General features: G+C 48.3%; 1 protein-coding gene across 2 annotated transcripts in view; it reads right to left on the bottom strand.

The window, feature by feature from the left end:
* Positions 1–20,620, bottom strand: part of LOC136789573 (adenosine 5'-monophosphoramidase HINT1-like) — a 77,148-nt gene extending 56,528 nt beyond the window's left edge. Inside the window, exon 1 of one of the 2 annotated variants that reach the window (XM_066989615.1) lies at positions 20,235–20,620. The gene's annotated coding sequence lies outside the window, so the exon portion shown is untranslated. Of the gene's footprint in view, positions 1–8,069; positions 8,407–20,234 lie in introns of those variants that run through there. The other variant, XM_066989617.1, reaches the window with a different exon arrangement.
* Between the last annotated feature and the right edge of the window lie 1,676 nt (positions 20,621–22,296).

The raw sequence follows: 22,296 nt of genomic DNA, 5'->3' as shown, positions 1-22,296 counted from the left end.
TCACGCACACACCACCTTTCTCCGCAAGTATCATATCTAATGCTATTCTGTTTTCCCAAGCCATTTTGCTGGTGGCATCTAGTTGTTCAGCGATTCCTCTTATCACATCTCTTGTATAGTTTATGAATCTCTGCTGATTATAATAGATATAATTAATTCAATCCACATTTTTATTAATTGTTACCCACCAGAACAGTGACTCAAACCCTGTAGCAATTTGATTCCTGGCTTCCTGTTCATCAGGAACTCCTCTAGGCACCCCAATAGAATCTATGTACGCTCTATCATCAAATGATACTCCTAAGCTTCTTTTACTTCTTCTGGGTATTTGTGATGTTTCTCTTTCAAATGCCAGGGTGAAGGGTATAGCTAATTGAACAAGTGCACAAGTGCCTCCCCAGTTAGATGGCAGGATGGACCGTAAGATCTTCCCTCCACAGTACCACCAGAGATCTGCCCTGGGGATCTCAAGTCTTGAATAGTTTCCCATCAAGTCCTCGGTAGCATTCAAGGTCCTCGTGCACAAGGCAAATTCTCCCAGATGCTGGGTAGCACTCACACCCTGCTGTGAGAGGCAAGCTGTATGGTTACCTATAGCTGTGGAGAATACAGGGGGAGCCCTGATATTGCTATCATGCAAGGAAGGGAATAGCAAAGAGAGAGACTTACAGGCCTCATTTCCCCAGGCAGTCTTTTCTTGGTACAATGCAATCATACATCGCATTCCCTGGGAATCCTCGGTCCACCCCAATGGGCAGGGCACTATCTGGGCAATCGGTCATCCTGAGGCACAAGCATAGCAATTGCTATGGTTGAGACTCTGGACAGTATATTTGACCCATTCTATCCAGGCATTCACATCCCCATACCCTGTTTCAATCTCAAATGTTTGAACTGCCTCATTTCAAAGAGGGCCTCCTGTTTTCTCTCCTGTTTTCTCCTTGAGTTTCTCCCTTTCTCTGATGGCAATAGAGGATCGTTTCCATACAGCTATTCTCAAACTGGCTGTTGGGTCTCTACCAGTTATTTGTTCTCTCTGCTCAATTGTCGTTGGGCATTTAAATCTCCACAAGCTAACACCTCACAAGCATCAAACATGACAGATTGTGGTACGTAACCCTCTGTCACATTCACCCATATTTTTATGGGGTATCCCATCTTACTGTTATCTGGTCATGCCTTTTCCAAGTTGCCAATTGACCAAGGCTTTCTCTGAGGCCTACAATCACTAAAAGCAAAATTAATAATTGATTTTTCCCTGTCATTATTTTTAAACCTTAGGTTTCCAAATAATTATCAATACAAAGAATAAGATATACACTACTACTATAACAAACCCCCCTTGGGAACACTTCAATTCACTATAGGTCTGTCCTTTCTCTCAATCACAAGTCACACTCATTAGTTACCTGTGAAAATAAAAGGTTAGTTTACAATTGCAAGCTCTTATCCCTCTCAGAGTCCACTATGAGATTATTTTCTCTTCGATTTCAGCTTCCAACAAGTCTTCTGTAGGAACAGCTTCCCAGGTACTAGGGTCGACGGATGCCTTCACTCGAGTATAGTGAGTCCAACCTTTTTCCGCAGTTCCTATGGCTGTTTCAGTGGTTAGTAGTACTTGGAATAGTCCTTCCCATTCGGGCCGGAGTTGATCCTTTCCAGGTCTGAATCAGGACCCAATTTCCCACGGGTCCTGAGAAATGACAAAGAAGAGGACAACCCCAGAATACAGTTCTTAAGAAAACTCTCTTGTTTCGAATTGTGGTATCTCATCCCTTCTGCCCAGATAGGGTAATCCGAACAGCATCTCATATGGTGAAATTCCTATATCGTTTCTTGGTGCTGTTTGAACCTGTAGGAGTGCTAAAAGTAAACATTTTACCCAAGGAAGTTGGGTTTTTAACACTAATTTAGTTAATTGCTTCTTTAATGTCTGGTTCATTCGCTTTGCCTTCCCAGAAGAGGAGGGGTGCCAGGGGGTGTAAAAATTCCACTCAATCTCTAAGGCCTGCATTAACCCTTGCAGTACTTGTGAAGTGAAATGACCTCCTTGATCTGAATCAATGTTTTCAGCTATCCCATATCTAGGGACTATTTGCTCCAGTGATACCTTAGCCACCGTGTTTGCAGTGGCAGATACAGAGGGGAAAGCTTACACCCATCCAGTCACGTGGTCAATTAGGACAAACAAGTACTTAAATCTCCCTCCTTTACGTAACTCAGTAAAGTCTACCTGTATACTTTGTAAAGGTCAAATCCCTGGCTCCCGTCCCCCTCTAGGTTAGTTACAAATGACCTTTTTATTTACCTTTTGACATATGGCACATCCTCTGCATATTTGCTTCACTGAAGTGTATATTCCTACACAGACATACTTTCTTAGCACAACATCACACATTGCTTGCATCTCCCAATGACTCTCTTGATGTAAAACATCATATTTGCCTCATTGGTGCTTTATTCAGCATTTCTCTCCCATCAGGGAGTATCCATTTTCCCTCCGGCTTCGTGGCTCCTGATTCCTTAAAAAAAAAATCTCTCTCTTAAAACTTTTTAGTTCTTTCTTAGTTTTCAACAATTCCCTGAATCCTCTCTGGATTTATTCTCAGTTTTCCCTCAGACATTAGATGCCTTAAATACCTGACTTCTCTTTCTACATATTGTAATTTATTTTTCAATACTCCCAAGCCCTGCTTTCCCAGAAAGTTGAATAGCTTGTTAGTAGCTTCCTTCACAACTGTTTTCTCCTGTCCTGACAATAAACGATCATACACGTTTTGTAATAGAAATTCCTCCTTGGGAGGTTGGAATTGCTCCAAAATCTGTTCTAGAACTTTGCCCAAATTAATCGGTGGCCCTGTAAACCCCTGAGGTAAAACTGTCCATATGTATTGTTGCTTCTGCCCCCATTTCAGGGTCTTTCCAGTCAGAGGTGAATATATCTTTGCTCTCAGGGCCTGAGAACACCCCATTAATACCACTGTTATTCCAGTCTACCAATTTACTATTTGAATGCCCAATTTCATCATCAAATCCCTTCCCAACAAGTTAGTCCCTGCCTTGGGTACATACAATAATTGCCCAGAGATCATTTTATCCCCTAGTCTCAGCTTGGTATCCCCCAAAGGTGGCACTGTTATCCCAGCCCCTTCTACCCCCATCACTTTTTAGGGTTTCATTAGTTAATTTAATCCCTGATACTTTACAGGCAAGTAATGACCTAGCTGCCCCACTGTATTGGGTTCACATGGCAAGGTTCGGGGGGGTGGGGGGGGGAGGCTGCAGTGGCAGCCCCCGCGAGGAGAATCCAGAAACCACCCCGTGGCAGATAAGGGACAATTTCATCCGGCCCCAGAGGGGCCCACCGCTGCCCAGAGCCAAGCCATGAGCAACACAGTCCGTGCCTCTGTGAGAGCACATCCAAGGAAAGTGAACAAACAAAAACCTGCTGCTCAACAGCAGCTGGGAGAGCGAGGAGCGAGAAACCTCCCCGCAGACACCAAAGTCAGCACAGAAGGAGGGGGTGGAGGCACTCCAGGCGCCGGAGCCGAAGACCCCTGTGGCCTGTGGAGACGCCCCTGGTGGAGCAGGCTGCCCCCCCCGCCCCCCCCCCCCCCTTCTCGATACTTGGGAAACTGACCAAACACCACAGCAAATATACCAAAACTTCTAGACTGTTACTTAGATAGTGCCTACATCCTCTTTCCCTGCTCATTCAACTTTCCCAACTCATTCAAAAAACAGCTCTGTCAAACATTACATACCACACCTTTAACACCTTCAATAACCCTTTTTAACACTTCTTCTTATCTTTCTCCAGCCTGTACTTTCACCAAAGTCTCAGTCATTAGCCAACTTAATTCCATACCTTTCTCCCTCATCCCATTTTCCTTCTCTCCTCCTTCTTCCACTCCGGATATTCCTACCTGAAGTGGCCAGCCTGCCCACACTTAAAACATCCCATCAAAGCCTGTCCCTGCTAAGATTCAGGCCGCAACACGGGTAGCTTTCCTTGCCTGCCATTCCTTCATCTCTCTTCCTCTCCTTTCCATCCTGGCCCTGACTCCCCCTGAAGATTTTCTTCCTCTTTCTCCAACCCTCTGCCTGACTACCTGCTACACTGTCAATACCATTAGTTTCACTCTCTGCTTTCCTTCTCATCTCCCCTCCTGACACACACGTTCAGGGCCTCCCACAGGAGGGCCCCCCAGTGACTGTTCACTACATCCCCCCCACCTTCTGGAGCATTTTCTGTGCATCTTGCCAGGCTTCAATCACAAAATGAACTTTCAAGAGCCCTTGGGATACCGGGTCCTCAGGATTCATCCCCAAGTACTTTCTCATTCTGACCCCAAGTCTCTCATATGATTTCTGTGTTGCACACTATTATTCTTCCAGCCAGGATCGGCAAGTGGGTATTTCTGCCCTGCCGGTATTACCCCTGGTCCTGGAGGATGAGTTCTTTCCCATTTTTGTATAGCAGCTCTCCTCCTGATCATTCCCATTTCTTTCCCTGTAAACAACATATTTATATACATAATTCCCCCTCCCCAAGAGTATAAGTTAAGTCCTAGGAAACTCCTAACCTCTCTGCTGGTAAGGAGGGGGGGAAGTTCACTTAAGAGGATACACAGTTAGTGTTAGTACTGTTAGTATCAGGGAAGGCAAAATTCTCAGTATCTCTTCTACCTTGTTCTAATTCTTGCCAGAGCCTAGAGTACGCTCTTCTGTAGGGACAGTGTTAATTGCAGTCCCTGTCTCCTTTCCTGGAGCGACTGCTGCTGCCACCGGTGCAATATTAGGATTATAGGGAGCATAACTTGGCTCCTCCTCCAAAAAAAAAGGAATCTTATTGTTTACACATAAATTTCAAGCCTGAATTTTCATCAGGCCCGTATTTTGGCCAAAATACTGCCGTTTCCTTAATTGGTTCTTTTGTCCAGACTAATACACAATATTTAACCATATTTTTTTTATTTTTTTTTACCATCTCCTCCAATTTTGAGATTATTTTTCCAATTTCTTATAATTCTTCAGGAAGAACTTTCGGTAGGCACTCCCCCAGGGATATCTCCTTGTCCCCTGGAACTCATATTTCCCATTTTTCCTATTCTGGAAAATGGGGGTGTACTGCCAAGCACTTCACCGTGCAAGGGCTACCGCACACCTATGAGTTTACCAGATTCCCTGGTGTACTTCCGAGCACTACCCCGTGCAAGGATTACCGCACACCAAATTTCCCTGGTGTACTGCCAAGCACTTCCCCGTGCAAGGCTTACCGCACACCAAATTTCCCTGGTGTACTTCCGAGCACTACCCCGTGCAAGGATTACCGCACACCAAATTTCCCTGGTGTACTGCCAAGCACTTCCCCGTGCAAGGCTTACCGCACACCAAATTTCCCTGGTGTACTTCCGAGCACTACCCCGTGCAAGGATTACCGCACACCAAATTTCCCTGGTGTACTGCCAAGCACTTCCCCGTGCAAGGCTTACCATACACCAAATTTCCCTGGTGTACTTCCGAGCACTACCCCGTGCAAGGATTACCGTACACCAAATTTCCCGAGACTCTTCCTTTCTCTCCCTTATCTCACGCTTCGTCCGTCTCCGGCCGCGCCCCTCGCGGAGCTATGGAACCGCGGATCAGGACTCCACACTCGCTCCGTACAAAAGTACGTCTCAATCACACATCACACAGAGTCTCACCCGACCCCCAAGGCAATATTTAATATTTCTTACCTTGGTCTGTGCACAGAGTTACCGGATCAATTCTTAAAACCCGGAGTGCCTACCTTCTTCCTTTCCCCACTACTTCACGGATCCTGCCTCTTTAATCAGTCTCGGGCCCTCTGTCAGCTCACCTCAGAACCGCCACCGTCGATGCACAGGACCGCTGAAATCAGCAGGGCATGCCTTCCTGCTGCTGCGGCGGTGGGGCTCCCCCGTAGGTGACTGGATCCCGGACCAGCCCCCAGATTGTGAGAAACACTCCGTAGCCAATAACTTAGGCTCAGGCGAGGATCTCAGTGAAGTAGTAATTTATTCGCGATTGCAATGGCGGGCGCCCCACAAGCAGGAGAGCGCACCTACTAGTTCCAAAAACACAGTTTATATACTTTTTGATGACAGGACCCTCCCCTGTTTCCCCACTGGAGTGGATAATCCAGGTTCACAATCTATCTGATGCTTCACAGACAATGCCTGGCCTTCAGTTGCCGGCCTGTTTTTGAGATGGTAATGTTTTCTCCCCTTATCTGGCTTGACTTAACATAGTGATTTTCACCTGATTGCTCTAAGGAGTCTGGTTGTCTGCATTTTAGGAGGTCACCTGCTGAGCTTTCTTATCACTGTAAGCATATCTCAATACCACATTCCTTCCTTCTATACAATGTAACACTGCAAAAACAACATTTCTATTCCCACAGTAACAAATTAGAACTTTTTATCAGACAACAGTCCTGAGCTGAAGAAAACAAGGAAACCTTGAAGAAAACAAGACCAGTAGCCTTGAGCTAGCAAAATCAAAGGAGATAAGGGATGAAAACAAGAAAGCAAGGAGGAAAACAGCTGCAGGAACATTCCAGACTGACCCATAGTAACCTTTTGCTCATTAAAGGTCATTAGCATATTAAAAACACACCCATCGAAATGGAAATGTATAGAAATGTGAGATTTGATCCCCCCCCCTTCCTCTTTAACATGCATGCTCAATAGCAAATAAGCTAGATGAGCTAAAACAACCAATCAGAAGTAGCTAGAGAGAGAGTTTCACAAGTTAGCTGTGTATAAATAATGGTGCTTCAAGTCAGAGGTGTGCTTGCCAAGCACTTGATTCTGCAGAATTAATTACACTCATGTAGATTCTGACTGTGTGCTTATTGGCCAGGTACACCAGGCACAAACCTACAGATAACACAGAGAGATAGTTAAGAAAATGATTTAATCAGAAGATATAAAAAGATAGGACAGATGGCAGTCTTGAGGTGCAGGGCTCAGACAGACTGTCCCTGTTTTATGCTCAACTGGCCCCCTTTATTTCCTTTTCTATCTACCCCCCTCTTTGTTCCTCCCTGCTCCCCTTGCCCTGTAAATCCCTTCATGGATTTGTATAGGGTTTGTATCAAATCCTCTACCCCTCCTAGTCCAGTGTTTCCCCCCTGTTTTACAGTCTTATCAGATACCAAGTCCTGGTTGGGCTTTCCTAGGAATGGTGCCTGTAATTGCTAGATGGCAAATCAATTAGGGAGACTGGTGAAGTTGTTTCTTGACTCTGTCTTCATGTTTGTTTTGTCAGATCTATGTCTAAGTATGTTTGTTTATTGTTTCCCTTTTTCCTTAGCACCCCAATTTAGAAGTCCTTAATTAAATAGTACTGCAGGAATAAACATTCTCACATCAGTTACTTACTTGTCAGTTACTGCAGCTGACCATGTTTGTTTCTGGTCATTGTCTTTGTTAACACTGATCAGAATTTCTGTGTTCTCCTCCCTTTCTTCCTCATCTCAGTTTTGTGAGGCACTTAGTTAGACAATTTTACTTCAAATAATAAACTTTTTCACATTCCACATATCATTACAAAAACATACTTTAATAAGACAATTGAATGAATAATTAAAGTTGAAGTGTGAATAGAAAATAGTTAAACGCAAAACATGTTTGGGGTCCTCCACTTTAACAGGCTGCAGAACAAGCCCTGACACGTTGGGGGGAGGGGGGGGGAACACCAAAAGGGTGAGGAGGCATAGACAAGTCAGAACATGCCCAAGGACTATGGATCCCACCTACAAGGCCCACCAAGGGGTCCCTAGCACAAAACCTGTCACATGCAACACTGTATGTAAAAATGGAAAACCAGAATAAAATGACAGCTTCAGAAGAACATGTGCATGGGGACAACAAAGAAAAGGCCCGAAGGAGATCCCAAAAAAGACCAAACAAACAAGAAGAGTTGGCCAACGGGCCTGTGAACTGCCAACTAGATTTCAAGGTAAGTGTGCCCCAGAGAGGGTGAGTAGTGGTGGGGGAACTCCCTTTCCCAATATCGGGGGGGGGGGGGGGGGGGCTTACCTGTAAAACCATTACGAGGTGCAGGCTGGTGCTATATGTGTTTCCTTGTCCTTAGATCGATGCTGCAAATAAGAGGCAGAAGACCAAGCATGCAGTCACGACTGTCCTGTTAGACTATCCTGACTCCTGCAAAAGCAGCAAGACCCAGGCTTTGGGAAACAGACCGCAGCCCCATGCTCTTAGAGACCACAGCTACTACAGAAAGAGCAAGCGGATCAGTAAGAGCAATGGGGGTATTGCAGAGCTGAAAGACCATGACTATTATCTAGTAGAGAGGAGTAGCCAGCAGGATGCTGTTGATAAAAGGGCTGACAGTGGTACTATGACAGAGGCTATTGCAAATCAGGGGGGTGGTCATACAAGTGCTAGTTGTGCTCATAAGGCTGTGGCTATTGTTCACAGGACATTGAAGCAAAACACCCAGTTACAAACAAGGCCATTAATTAGCACAGATAAGCCAGTTGGGGGGGGGGGGGGGGGGATGTAACAGTAAGCAAATGTTTTTAGCTCTCAAAGACCATCATTATTTTCAAGCACAGAAGAGTAGCAGGCAGGATGGTGGTGATAAAAGTGCTGCTGGGGCTGTTAGTTCTGATGCCTTAGCTTACAAGCATGCAAAACAGAAAAAAAAAACAAACAGGTAGAATGAAGATTGCTAATTAGAAAAACTAAGCAATTTTTGTGTCACTGCAAGCATCTTATTGACAAGGGGTTACAGGGACCACAAGGACCCTTAAATGCATACTGTTTTTCTGAATGTGGTGGGCCAGTGAATAAATCTACCATGAAGTTTGATGATGATCCCCTTGAAGGGCCTTCCTAGTTACTGCAGCCCCCTGCAGAACAAGATGCTGTGAAACACAATGAGGATGTTTCCCTGGGGAGGCTGCATGTTGCACTCCCAAGTCCTGAGGAGGCATTTGAAATGCCAGCTTTACCACCACCCTCAAGTGTAGCACGGGTGATGGAGGAAGCAGCAGACTGCCTCATGGCTTCCATGGAGCATGTTAGGCATTAGGAACGGCCAATCTAGAGGTTTGGAGTTAGGCAATATGCAGAAGAATACGGATTTGTTAATTTAGATCAGATATTGCTACATGAAGCTTGTGAAACATTTGTTTGGGGTGAAGAGCAAATTTTTGATCACTTACAGCACCTGTTTGAACCTGGTGATTACGCTCAGCTCCGTCTTGAAGCTGCCAGCATTCGTGACCCTTTGCATTATCCTGCTATTTATCTAAACAATATGGACACTGCAAAATTTTAGACTGTGCCAGTACTCCCCTGAAAAGTAAGAGAGAATTGTGTTTTGATCAGACTTTCTGCCTGTCTGTCATTATTGTGAAAGATATTGGGGGCATGGTATGCAGAACCCTGCGGTCTATCCCCTGGTCCAAAATTATAGACAAAAGGTGGCGGTATTTAATTGATCTAAATAACAGTGACAATAATCTCTAGTTCCACCCCCCCTGCTACGGGCAGGGACATCTTTCACTATATCAGGTTGCTCAAAGCCCCATTCAAAATGACTTTGACCACTTCCAGGGATGGAGCATCCACAAGTTTTCTGGGTTCCAGTGTCTCTCCAACTTGATAGGAAAGAATTTCTTCCTAATGTCTAATATAAACCTACCCTTTTTTAGTTTAAAACCATTACCCCTTATCCTACCACTACAGTCCCTTCTAAAATTCTCTCTCCATCTGTCTTATAAGCCCCCTTTAAGTATTATCATAGAATCATTAAGATTGGAAAAGACCTCCAAGATCATCTGGTCCAACCATTACCCTACCACCAATATCACCCACTAAACCATGTCCCTAAACACCATGCCCAACCTTTCCTTAAACACCCCCAGGAAGGGTGACACCACCACCTCCCTGAACAACACGTTCCAATGCCTGACTACTCTTTCTGAGAAGGAATGTCTCCTAATTTCCAACCTAAACCTCTCTTTCTGCAACTTGAGGCCATTCCCTCGTCCTGTCACTAGTTATCTGAGAGAAGAGGCCGACATCCGGCTCCCCACAACCTCCCTTCAGGTAGCTGTAGAGAGCAATAAGGTCTCCCCTGAGCCTCCTCTTCTTCAGACTAAAGAAACCCAGTTCTCCCAGCCACTCCTCATAGGACTTGTGTTCCAGGCCCTTCACCAGCTTTGTAGACCTTCTCTGGACATGTTCCAGGGCCTCGATGTCCTTCTTGTAGTGAGGGGCCCAAAAGTGAACACAGTGTTTGAGGTGTGGCCTCACCAGAGCAGAGTACAGGGTGATGATCACCTCCCTGGTCCTGCTGGCTACACTATTCCTGATACGAGCCAGGATGCTGTTGGCCTTCTTGGCCACCTGGGCACACTGTGGGCTCATGTTCAGGTGAGCATCGACCAACACCCCCAGATCCTTTTCCTCTGCACAACTTTCCAGTTGCTCTGCTCCAAGCCTGTAGCATTGCATGGGGTTGTTATGTCCAAAGCGCAGGACCCAGCACTTAGCCACGCTGAACCGCATCCCATTGGCCTCTGCCCATCGATCCAACCTGTCCAGGTCCCTCTGCAGAGCCTTCCTACCCTCCGGCAGATCGACACTTGGTGTCGTCTGCAAACTTACTGAGGGTGCACTCACTTCCCTCATCCAAATCATCAATAAAGTTATTAAAGAGGATGGGCCCCAATACCGACCCCTGGGGAACACCACTCATGACTGGTCGCCAGCTGGATTTCACTCCATTCATCACCACTCTCTGGGCCCAGCTGTCCAGCCAATTTTTAACCCAGCAAAGAGTGTACCTGTCCAAGCCATGGGCTGCCAGCTTCTCCAGGATAATATTGTGGGAGACCATGTCAAAGGCTTTGCTGAAGTCTAGGTAGACTACGTCAACAGCCTTTCCCTCATCCAGCAGGCGGGTCATACAGTCATAGAAGGAGATGAGATTGGTCAGGCAGGACTTGCCTTTCATGAACCCATGCTGGCTGGGCCTGATCCCCAGGTTGTCCTGCACATGCTGTGTGATTGCATTCAAGATGACCTGTTCCATCACCTTTCCTGGCACCGAGGTCAGGCTGACAGGCCTGTAGTTCCCCAGGTCCTCCTTACGATCCTTCTTATAGATGGGCATCACATTAGAAAGTCTCCAACCATCCGGGACCTCTCCAGATGACCATGACTGCTGATAGATGATGGAAAGCAGCCCAAAAATCACATCCACCAACTCCCTCTGCACCTTCGGGTGGATCCTATCTGGCCCCATGGACTTGAGACAGTCCAGGTGTTGCAGCAGGTCTCCGTTTCCACCTGAACTGTGGGGGGTTTCTTCTGCTCCTCATCCCTGACTTACAGGTCAGGAAGCTGAGTACCTCGAGGATAAATGGTCTGACTAGTAAAGACAGATGTAAAGAAGGCATTAAGAACCTCAGCCTTTTCCTTATCCTCAGTAGTCATGTTCCCCCCTGCATCCAGTAAAGGATGGAAATTCTCCTTGGCTTTCCTCTTACCATTAATATACTTGTAAAAACAGTTTTTTTATCCTTTACCATAGTGGCCAGGTTGAGCCTGTACTGGGCTTTGGCCTTCCTGATGTTTTCTCTGAATATGCTGTCAACTTCCTTGTACTCTCCCCGAGTTGCCTGTCCCTTCTTCCACTGGACATGAACTCTCTTTTTCTCCCGGACACTCAGTAAAAGTTCCCTGTTCAGCCATGGTGGTCTTCTTCCCCGCCGGCTCATGTTACGGCACACAGGGACAGACTGCTCCTGCGCCTTGAAGACTTACTTCTTGAGAAGCATCCAGCCTTCCTGGACCCCTCTGCCCTTCAGGACTGACTCCCAAGGGACTCTCCCTACCAGTGTCCTGAACAGTTCAAAGTCTGCCCTCCGGAAGTCCAAGACAGCAGTTTTACTGACCCCCATCCTGACTTCACCAAGAATAGAGAACTCTACCATTTCGTGGTCACCCTGCCCAAGACAGTTCCCGACCACCAGATCTCCCACCGGTCCTTCTCTGTTCATGAACAGTAGGTCTAGTGGGGCACCCCTCAGGTAGATTCACTAACCAGCTGAATCAGGAAGCTATCTTCCATACACTCCAGGAACCTCCTAGACTGCTTCCTCAGGGCTGTATTGTATTTCCAGCATATATCTGGGAAGTTCAAGTCCCCTGTGAGAACAAGTGCTGGTGACTGTGCGACTTCCACCAGGTGCTTGTAGAATGCCTCATCCATCTCTTCATCCTTGTTTAGAGGTCTATAACAGACCCCCAACAGGATGTCCGCCTTGTTGGCCATTCCCCTGATCCTTATCCATAGGGACTCTACCTAATCATTCCCAGCCCCGACATCAACAACATGAAAACTCTCTCTAATATGGAGAGCCACGCCACTGCCCCTTCTTTGTTGCCTGTCCCTTCTGAAGAGCTTATAGCCATCCATTGCAGCACTCCAGTTGTGGAAGTGGTCCCACCACGTTTCAGTGATGGCAAGTGATGGTTATAGTTTGCCTGCTGTACAATGGCTTCCATCTCCTCCTGTTTACTGCCCATGCTGTGTGTATTAGTGTAGATACACTTCAGTTGCGCCATTGCTCTCACCCCTAACCCTGGCATTGCGCCCCTAGGTTCATCTCTATCAAGCCTCATTTCATCCCCTTCCCCCTTCATAACTAGTTTAAAGCTCTCTCAACAAGCCCTGCCAGCTCCTGGTCTAGGATCCCTTTCCCCCTTTGAGACAGGTGGGACCCATCTGCAGCCATCAGGCCAGGTGCTGAGTAAACTGCCCCATGGTCAAAAAAAAACCACAAATGGCACCAGCTTGTCAGCCACTGAAAGGCTCCAATGAGGTCTCCCCGAAGCCTTCTCTTCTCCAGGCTGAACAACCCCAATTCTCTCAGCCTTTCTGCATAGGAGAGGTGCTCCAGCCCTCTGATCATCTTCGTGGCCTTCCTCTGGGCTTGCTCCAACAAGTCTATATCCTTCTTATGCTGAGGTCCCCAAAGCTGAAACCAATACTCCAAGTGGGGCCTCATGAGGGCAGAGTAGAGGGGGGGAATCACCTCCCTTGACCTTCTGGCCGTGGTTCTTTTGATAGAGCCCAGGATATGGTTGGCTTTCTGGGCTGCAAGTGCACATTGCAAGCTCATGTCCAATTTTTCATCTACCAATATCCCCAAGTCTTTCTCTTCAGGGCTGCTCTCAATCCGTTCATCTTCCAGTCTGTACTCATGTCTGGGATTGCTCAGACTCAGGTGCAGCACCTTGCACTTAACCTTGTTAAACTTCATAAGGTTCATGTGGGCCCACCTCTCAAGCCTGTCAAGGTCCCTCTGGTTGGCAACCCTTCCCTGTAGAGTATCAACTGCACCACTCAGCTTGTTGTCATATGCATAATTGCTGAGGGTGCACTCAATTCCTCTATCTATGTCATTAATGAAAATATTAAGTGGTATTGGTTCCAGCACGGATCCTTGAGGGACACCACTCATTATTGGTTTCCACTTGGACACTGAGCCATTAACTCTAACTCTTTGGACATGGCCTTTCAGCCAATTCCTTATCCACTGAACAGTCCATCCATGAAACTCATACCCCTCCAATTTAGAGGTAAGAATGTTATGGGGGACCATATCCAAGGCCTTACAGAAGTCCAGGTAGATGGCATCCATTACTCTTTCCGTGTCCACAGATGCTGTCAGTCCATTGTAGAAGGCCACCAGATTAGTCAGGAAGAATTTGCCCTTGGTAAAGCCATGTTGGCTATCTCAAATCACCTCTCTGTCTTCCATATGCCTTAACATGGTTTCCAGGAGGATCTCTTCCACGATCTTACTGGGTACAAAGGTGGGGCTGAGCAGTCTCTAGTTCCCAGGGTCATTCTCGATGATCCTTATGGGTCCCTTCCAACTTGGGATATTCTATGATTCTATTTTGGGGCGACTAGTTAAAGGTTCAGGGGCACAGGTTGTGTTTGCCTCAGTCCTGATAAGGGGGATCGATGTTGACAAGCAGACTCGTCATATTAATACATGGCTTCGGGACTGGTGCAACCGGCATAACTTTGGCTTTGTTGATCATGGGAAGGTCTACGTGACACCAGGCCTGCTGGCACCAGATGGGATGCGCCTCTCTCAGAGGAGGAAAAGGATTTTTGCTCAGGAGTTAGTGGGGCTGATAGATGGGGCTTTAAACTAAAGTCAAGGGGGGAAAGGGATAAAACCAGGCACGCCAGTGATAAGCTAAGGGATGGTGTGCTAGAATCAGAGGGACTGTGTCCTAGTGAGGCCCTTCGGTCAGGTACACAAGGTGCTGTGTGCAGGGAGGCGCATTTGAAGTGCTTCTACACAAACGCACGCAGTATGAGGAATAAAATGGATGAGCTAGAAGTCTTGGCCCAGTCCCACAGCTACGACATCATCGGCATAAGCGAAACCTCGTGGGATGAGTCCTGTGGCTGGTGTGTTGCAATAGATGGTTACAGGCTCTTCAAGAAGGACAGGCAGGGTAGGCGAGGTGGGGGGGTGGCAATGTATGTGAAGCATGGGCTGGACTGTGTGGAACTTCAAGGTGGCGATGGCAAAGTTGAGAGCCTCTGGGTAAGGATTAAGGGACAAACAAATAAAGGGGATGTCGTTGTGGGAGTCTTATTACAGACCACCCGGCCAGGACGACAACGCCGATGAATTATTCTTTGCAGAACTAAGAGATGCCTCGAGATCAACTCCCCTTGTCCTTATGGGGGATTTCAACTTGCCAGACGTCAGCTGGGATCACCACACGGCTGACACGAGCAAGTCCAGGAGGTTCATAAAACACCTAGATGATAACTTCTTGGTGCAGGTGCTAAGGGAGCCAACTAGGAAAGGTGCCCTCCTAGATCTGTTGCTGGAGAACAGAGAGGGTCTTGTGGGGGACGTGGCAATTGGCGGCCGTCTCAGTCATAGTGACCACGAAGTGGTTGAGTTTAGAATTTATGGTGACAGAAGGAAAACTGCCACCAAAACTTCAGTCCTGGATATGGGGAGAGCAGACTTCAGGCTGTTCGGGGAACTAGTCAGCAAGGTCCCCTGGGAAACTGCTTTTGAAGGCATTGGCGTCCATCAGTGATGGTCAGTCTTCAAGCACTGCCTCCTAAAAGCACAAGATCAGGCGATTCCAAAAAAGTCAAGCAGGCGGGGCAGAAGGCCGGCCTGGCTGACCAGGGACCTTCTACTGGAGCTTAGGTGAAAAAAGAAAGTGTACAGCTGCTGGAAGCAGGGTCAGGCAACGTGGAAGGAATACAGGGATGCTGTCCACATTTGTAGGGAGAAAATTCGTGTGGCCAAAGCCCAACTAGGGTTGAAGCTGGCCAGGTCTGTGGGAGACAATAAAAAAGTTTTTTTTAGATATGTGAACAGAAAAAGGAGGACCAAAGAAAACATAGGTCCGCTACTAGATGGGGAAGGTCTCCTCACAGACAATGACATAGGCAAAGCAGAGACGTTTAACGCCGTCTTCGCCTCTGTCTTCAGTGCTGATGATGGGCTTCGGGACCCAGGGTACCCTGAGCTGGAGGACCATGACGATGGGAATGACAAACTCCCAACCGACCCTGAACGTGTGCGGGATTTGCTGCTCCACCTGGATCCATACAAGTCCATGGGTGCGGATGGGATTCATCCCAGGGTGCTTAAAGAGCTGGCTGACGTCATCGCGGGACCTCTCTCAATTATTTTTCAACAATCTTGGGAATCTGGAGAGGTCCCATTGGACTGGAAGCTGGCAAATGTTGTACCAGTTTGTTGTACCAAAGGCCTTGCAGAGATATCTGGACAGATTGGAGAGCTGGGCGATCACCAACCACATGAAGTTGAACAAAAGCAAGTGCCGGGTCCTGCACCTGGGACAGGGCAACCGTGTCTATACATACAGACAGGGCTATGAGACGCTGGAGAGCAGCCCCGCAGAGAGGGATCTGGGGGTTGTGGTTGACAGCAAGTTGAATATGAGCCAGCAGTGCGCCCTGGCAGCCAGGAGGGCCAACCGTATCCCGGGGTGCATCAAGCACGGCATCGCTAGTCGGTCGAGGGAAGTGATTGCCCCGCTCTACTCTGCGCTGGTGCGGCCTCACCTCGAGTACTGTGTGCAGTTTTGGGCACCACAGTACAAAAAGGACGTAAAACTGTTGGAGAGTGTCCAGAGGAAGGCGACAAAGATGGTGAAGGGCCTAGAGGGGAAGACATATGAGGAGCGGCTGAGGTCACTTGGCCTGTTCACCCTGGAAAAGAGGAGGCTGAGGGGGGACCTCATCACAGTCTACAACTTCCTCATAAGGGCGGTGGAGGGGAATGTGCCGATCTGTTCTCTTTAGTGACCAGTGATAGGACCCAAGGGAATGGAGTCAAGCTGCGACAGGGGAGGTTCAGGCTGGATATCAGAGGTTCTTCACCAGGAGGGTTGTCGCACATTGGAACAGGATCCCTAGTGAAGTAGTCACTGCACCAAGCCTGTCGGAGTTTAAGAAGCGTTTGGACTGTGCACTTAGTTACATGGTCTGAATTTTTTGGTTGACCTGTGTGGTACCAGGAGTTGGACTCGATGATCCTTATGGGTCCCTTCCGACTTGGGATATTCTATGATTCTATGATCTTTTTTACCTTTTTTTTTTTTTTTTAAATGAGTGTGATGTTTCCCTTTTTTTCCAGTCACTGGGGACTTTGCTTAAGTGCCATGACTTTTCAAATATGATGGCGACTTAGCACCTACCTCAGCCAGTTCCCTCAGGACCCTGAGATGCATCCTGTCGGTTCCCATGGACTTGTTCACATTCAGGTTCCTTCGATGGTCTTCTCCTGTGGTAGGTGGGACTTCATTGCCCCAGTCCCTGCCTTGACATTCAGGGACTTGGCAGATGAGGGAAGAGCAATTGCCAGTGAAGAGCAAGGCAAAAAAGTTGAGTATCTCAGCCTTCTCCATGTCATTTGTAGCCAGGTCTCCTATCTCACTCATCAGAGGAGGTACAATTTCTTTTGTCTTCTTTTTCTGACTGATGTACCTGTAGAAGCCTTTGTTATTCTTCACTTCCCTTGCCAAATTTAACTCTAGCTATGCCTTAGCTTTCCCAATTCCATCCCTACACTCTCAGGCAGTTTCCCTACATTCTTCCCAGGATGCTTGTTCCTGCTTCTACAATATCTACTTCTCCCTGGTAATATCTGTAATAGCTTGTTATCTATACATATGCTTACCTTTTTAATTATAGTATACTTGTTAGCGGTGATTTGTAGTTTGTAATGTTTTGTAGAAGGAGAGTGTCTGCTCCTTTAATGGTATCTGGTTAAGGGCCTTTTCCAAGGCAACAAGGGACAATAAGAAAGGGAGGAAGTGATGGGAACCAAGTCTGGTCAGTCACTAATTGATAAGAGCATGTAAGAATGTAGGAATGTTTATTCCAGAAGAGTTATCTGATTGAGGACTTCTAAGGAGGGAGACAATGACAAGAAGCAAATCTCCCAGTCATACTAATTGGTGGGGTAACAAGCTACAGGCATCACTTCCAGGAAGGATGAACCTTGCAACTGATAAGATTGTGAACCAAGGGGGCCCAGACTGGGAGGGTGCAGAAACTGCAGAGCTCTGTAAACCCATGGTGGGGAGGTGCAGGGGGAGGGGGAGCAGGAGGAACAAAAGGGGGGATAGGTAGAAAAGGATATTAAAAGGCCAGTCCTGTACAAAATGGGACTGATCAGTACGCTTGTCTGGCTAAGCCCTGCACCTGATCACTGCAGTCTGTCCTATCTTACATCTTTTTCTCATTAAATCCTTTCCCTAACTATCTGTGTATTTGCACTCTGTCCCATGTGTACCTGAACTGCAATGATTCAGTGCCAGCTACTAGTGAGACCTGGATGTGGGTGAGTGAACCACAGTGCGAGCTACTGAATTCAGGCTGGGGAAGGGCACCCCGGCCTGTGGTGCCAGCTACTGGAGGAAATGTAAGGCCTCAGCACCAGTCGCTGGTGGGACCTGGACAAGCTTGAGAAGTGGCCCCATGTGAACCTAATGAGGTTCAACAAGTATAAATGCAAGGTGTTGCACATGGGTTGGGCCAATCCCAGACATGAGAACAGACTGGGAGAAGAACTCATTGGGAGCAGCCCTGCAGGGAAGGACTTGGGGGTTCTGGTGGACGAAAAGCTCGACATGAGCCAGCAGTGCGTGCTTGCAGCCCAGAAGGCCAACTGCATCCTAGGCTGCATTAAAAGAGGAGTGGCCAGCAGATCAAGGGAGGTGATTGTCCCCCTCTACTCTGCCCTTGTGAGGCCCCACTTCGAGTACTGCATCCAGGTCTGGAGCCCCCAGCACAAGAAGGATGTTGATCTGTTAGAAGGGCTCCAGAGGAGGGCTACGAAGTTGATCAGAGGGCTGGAGCATCTCTCCTATGAAGGAAGTCTGAGAGAGCTGGGGCTGTTCACAGCCCCAGCTGAAGAAGAGAAGGCTCTGGGGTGACTTTATTGCAGCTTTTCAGTACTTAAAGGGGTCTTATAAAAAAGATGGAGAGCAACTTTTTGCTCAGTCAGACAGTGACAGGGCAAGGGGGGATGGTTTTAAACTAAAAGAGGAGAGATTTAGATTAGATATTAGGAGGAAAATCTTTACTCAGAAAGTGGTGAGGCACTGGAACAGGTTGCCCAGAGAGGTTGTGGATTCCCCATCCCTGGAGGTGTTCAAGACCAGGTTGGACGAGGCCCTGGGCAACCTGATCTAGTGGTTGTCTTCCCTGCCCGTGGCCGGGGAGTTGAAACTAGATGATCTTTGAGGTCCCTTCCAACCCAAGCCATTCTATGATTCTATGATTCTCTGTGTGCGTGAGTGGATTTGGTGCCAGCTACTGGTGTCAGGCCGGGGGTGTAGGCACCTGTGGACTGTGGTGCCAGCTACTGGAGCAAGTGAGGGTTCTAGCATCAGTATTTAGAGGGGCCATAGCTCTCTGGATCTGAAATAGTCCTTCAGACATTGAGCCCAAAGTGCCAGCTAACGGCTGGGCAAGCGTGAATGAACTGGATGCCATCTACTGGAGTCAGACCAGGGGTGTAGGTGCCCCCAGCCTGTGGCGTCAGCTACTGGAATAAATGGGAGGGTCTCAGTGTCAGTTACTGGAGCAGCAGCTGTGTTCCCAAACCAGCTACTGGGGTGGAATTGGTGTGACTGTAGGCATGTACGTGTGCATGTGTGTGATTTGAAAGGATAATTGCCAACTACTGGGGGAGGCAGTGTGAGTGAATTTAGTGTCAGATACTGGAGTCAGCCTGGGGGTGTAGATGCCTGCAGATTGTGGTGTCAGCTACTGGAGCAGGTGAGGGTCCTAGTGTCAGTAGTTGGAGGGTCATCTCTAGACCTAGGGAGGGCCCCACAGACTCTGAGCCCAGAGTGCCAGCTACTGGGGAGATCAGTGTGAGTGGACTGACAGCTGTGAGAGCTGGGCAACATTTAAACAGCACTTCTTCCAAGCTCAGGATTGGTGCATCCCAAAGAGTAGGAAAACGGAAAGGGGGACAGGAGACCTGTGTGGATGAGCAAGGAGCTCATCGATAAGATCAAAAGGAAGAAAAAGGTCTATGAAATGTGGAAAAAGGGCCTGTCCTCTTGGGAGGAGTATAGGAGTGTTGTCAGGGCCTGCAGGGACGCGATGAGGAAGGCTAAAGCCCACCTGGAGATGAAGCTGGCAAAGGAGATAAAGGATAATAAGGGTTTTTTTAAGTATGTAAACAATAAAAGGAAGACTAGGGATAATGTGGGTCCCCTGCTGAACGAGACGGGTGTCCTGGTAATGAGGGATGCTGAGAAGGCAGAGATATTGAATGCCTTCTTTGCTTCAGTCTTTGCTTCAAAGACTACCCCCCCAGGACTCCTGGACCCTGGAGGGAGGAGAAAGAGTCTGGGAAATGGAGAACTCCCCTCTGGTTGAGGAGGGGGTGGTTCGGGAGCATCTGACTGGGATCAACGCACACAAATCCATGGGCCCTGATGGGATGCATGCACGTGTGATGAGGGAGCTGGCAGAGGTTATCGCCGAACGGCTCTCTTTCATCTTTGAAGCTCTTGGAGAACAGGAGAGGTGCCTGAAGACCGGAGGATAGCCAATGTCACTCCGGTCTTCAAAAAGGGCAAGAAGGAGGATCTGGGAAACTACAGGCCAGTCAGTCTCACCTCTGTCCCTGGAAAGGTGTTGGAACAGCTTGTTCTGGATGCCATCTCCAAGCAATTGGAAGAGAAGAAGGTTATGAGGAGTAGTCAGCATGGATTCACCAAGGGGAAGTCGTGCTCGACCGACCTCGTTGCCTTCTATGATGGCATCACCAGCTGGGTTGATGGAGGGAGAGCAGTGGATGTCATCTACCTTGACTTTAGCAAGGCTTGTGATACTGTCTCCCACGACATCCTGCTAGCAAAGCTGAGAAAGCGTGGGATAGACGAGTGGACGGTAAGGTGGGTTGAGACCTGGCTGACTGGCCGAGCTCAGAGGGTGGTGATCGGCGGCGCAGAGTCTGGCTGGAGACCTGTGACTAGCGGTGTTCCCCAGGGGTCAGTGCTGAGTCCGGTCTTGTTCAACATCTTCATCACCGACCTTGATGAGGGAATAGTGTCTATCCTCAGCAAGTATGCCAATGATACAAAGCTGGGAGGAGTGGCTGAGACGCCAGAAGGCTGTGCTGCCATTCAGCAAGACCTGGACAGGCTGGAGAGCTGTTCAGGCCTCACCTGGAGTACTGTGTCCAGTTCTGGGCTCCCCGGTACAAAAAAGGACAGGGATCTCCTGGAAAGAGTCCAGCGGAGGGCCACAAAGATGATACGGGGCCTGGAGCATCTTCCCTTTGAGGAAAGGCTGAGAGACCTGGGTCTGTTCAGCCTTGAGAAAAGAAGACTGAGAGGGGATCTTATCAATGATTACAAATATCTTAAGTGTGGGAGACAGAGGGATTTGGCCAACCTCTTTTCAGTGGTCTGTTGGGACAGGACAAGGGGCAATGGCCATAAAATGAATCACAGGAAGTTCCGCACCAACATGCGAAAGAACTTCTTCATGGTGAGGGTGACGGAGCGCTGGAACAGGCTGCCCGGGGAGGTTGTGGAGTCTCCTTCTCTGGAGATATTCAAGGCCCATCTGGATGCCTACCTGGGCAGCCTGCTCTAGGGAACCTGCTCTGGCAGGGGGGTTGGACCCGATGATCTCTGGAGGTCCCTTCCAACCCCTACAATTCTGTGATTCTGTGACTGGGTGCCAGCTATTGGAGTCAGACTGGGGGTGTAGGAACCCCCCAGCCTGTGGTGCCAGTTACTGGAGCGAGTAGGTTCCTAGTGTCATCTTCTGGAGGGGTCTTCTACTCCCAGCCATTGGGGCGGGAACAGCGTGTGTTCCCAAACTAGTTATTGGAGGGGACCGGTGTGAGTGAGGCAAGTGTGGGGCTCTGCACTGACGGCTGGAGCAGGGCTGCAGGTCACAGCCTGAGTGCTTGGTGCAGGCTGTTGTATCTTCACCAAACCTGGTGTGTGAGGGATGTGCATGTGTATTCAGTAGCAAACTTTAAGCTGGACTAGCTGGAGAGTAGTGGGGGACTCAATTCCAGGCTGGGGTATCAGGCGAACAGTGGGTCCATGCTGGTACTCCCAGGGGGACTTGAGAATGTGGTGTGCATGAGAGATGAGTGTGTGCATTTGCAGCAAACTTCAAACTGGACTGTCTGGTGAGTAGGCGACCCGTGAAGCAGGTAAAAGGGACGAGGATGTAGGCAGGGGTGCCAGGTGGACAGAGGGGCTGTGCAAAGTACTCAAAGGATCTGTGAATGTGTGTGCTTGTGAACCTAGAGAATGCTGTGTGTGTGCCTTCACAGGTGAACTTCTATCTCTACCAGATGGAGAGGAGGAAGGGGTCTTGGCTGTCTGTGTCCATTTTGCGTGAGTCCTGTATGTAAGTGCTGTTGAAGGCAGCTCTTGGCCGGGGCAGCCTTTCTAGCCACTCGTGTCAGTGTCCTGTCTGTGTGTGTCTCTGGGATACATGCTCAGCTTTGCTACCATCTGAACCTGAAAAGGGGAAAGCAGCAGCTGCATCCTTCAGCCTGGGTCCCCAGACACTGGACTGGGCCCCAGTGGTCAGATAGGAAAGGTCCTGGGCCAGAGTAGCTGGAGAAGGTGGCCACATGCTCTCGTTGCTCTTCTTTACCACCCTTAACATAGTTAACTGTAATAAATAATTTTTTTTTTTTAAAATAAA

This window comes from Anser cygnoides, unplaced genomic scaffold, assembly GCF_040182565.1.
Source record: "Anser cygnoides isolate HZ-2024a breed goose unplaced genomic scaffold, Taihu_goose_T2T_genome scaffold_71_1, whole genome shotgun sequence".
NCBI lineage: Eukaryota > Metazoa > Chordata > Aves > Anseriformes > Anatidae > Anser > Anser cygnoides.
Note: the sequence above shows the minus strand (reverse complement) of the source record. Positions and strands in the feature narration are given on the sequence as shown.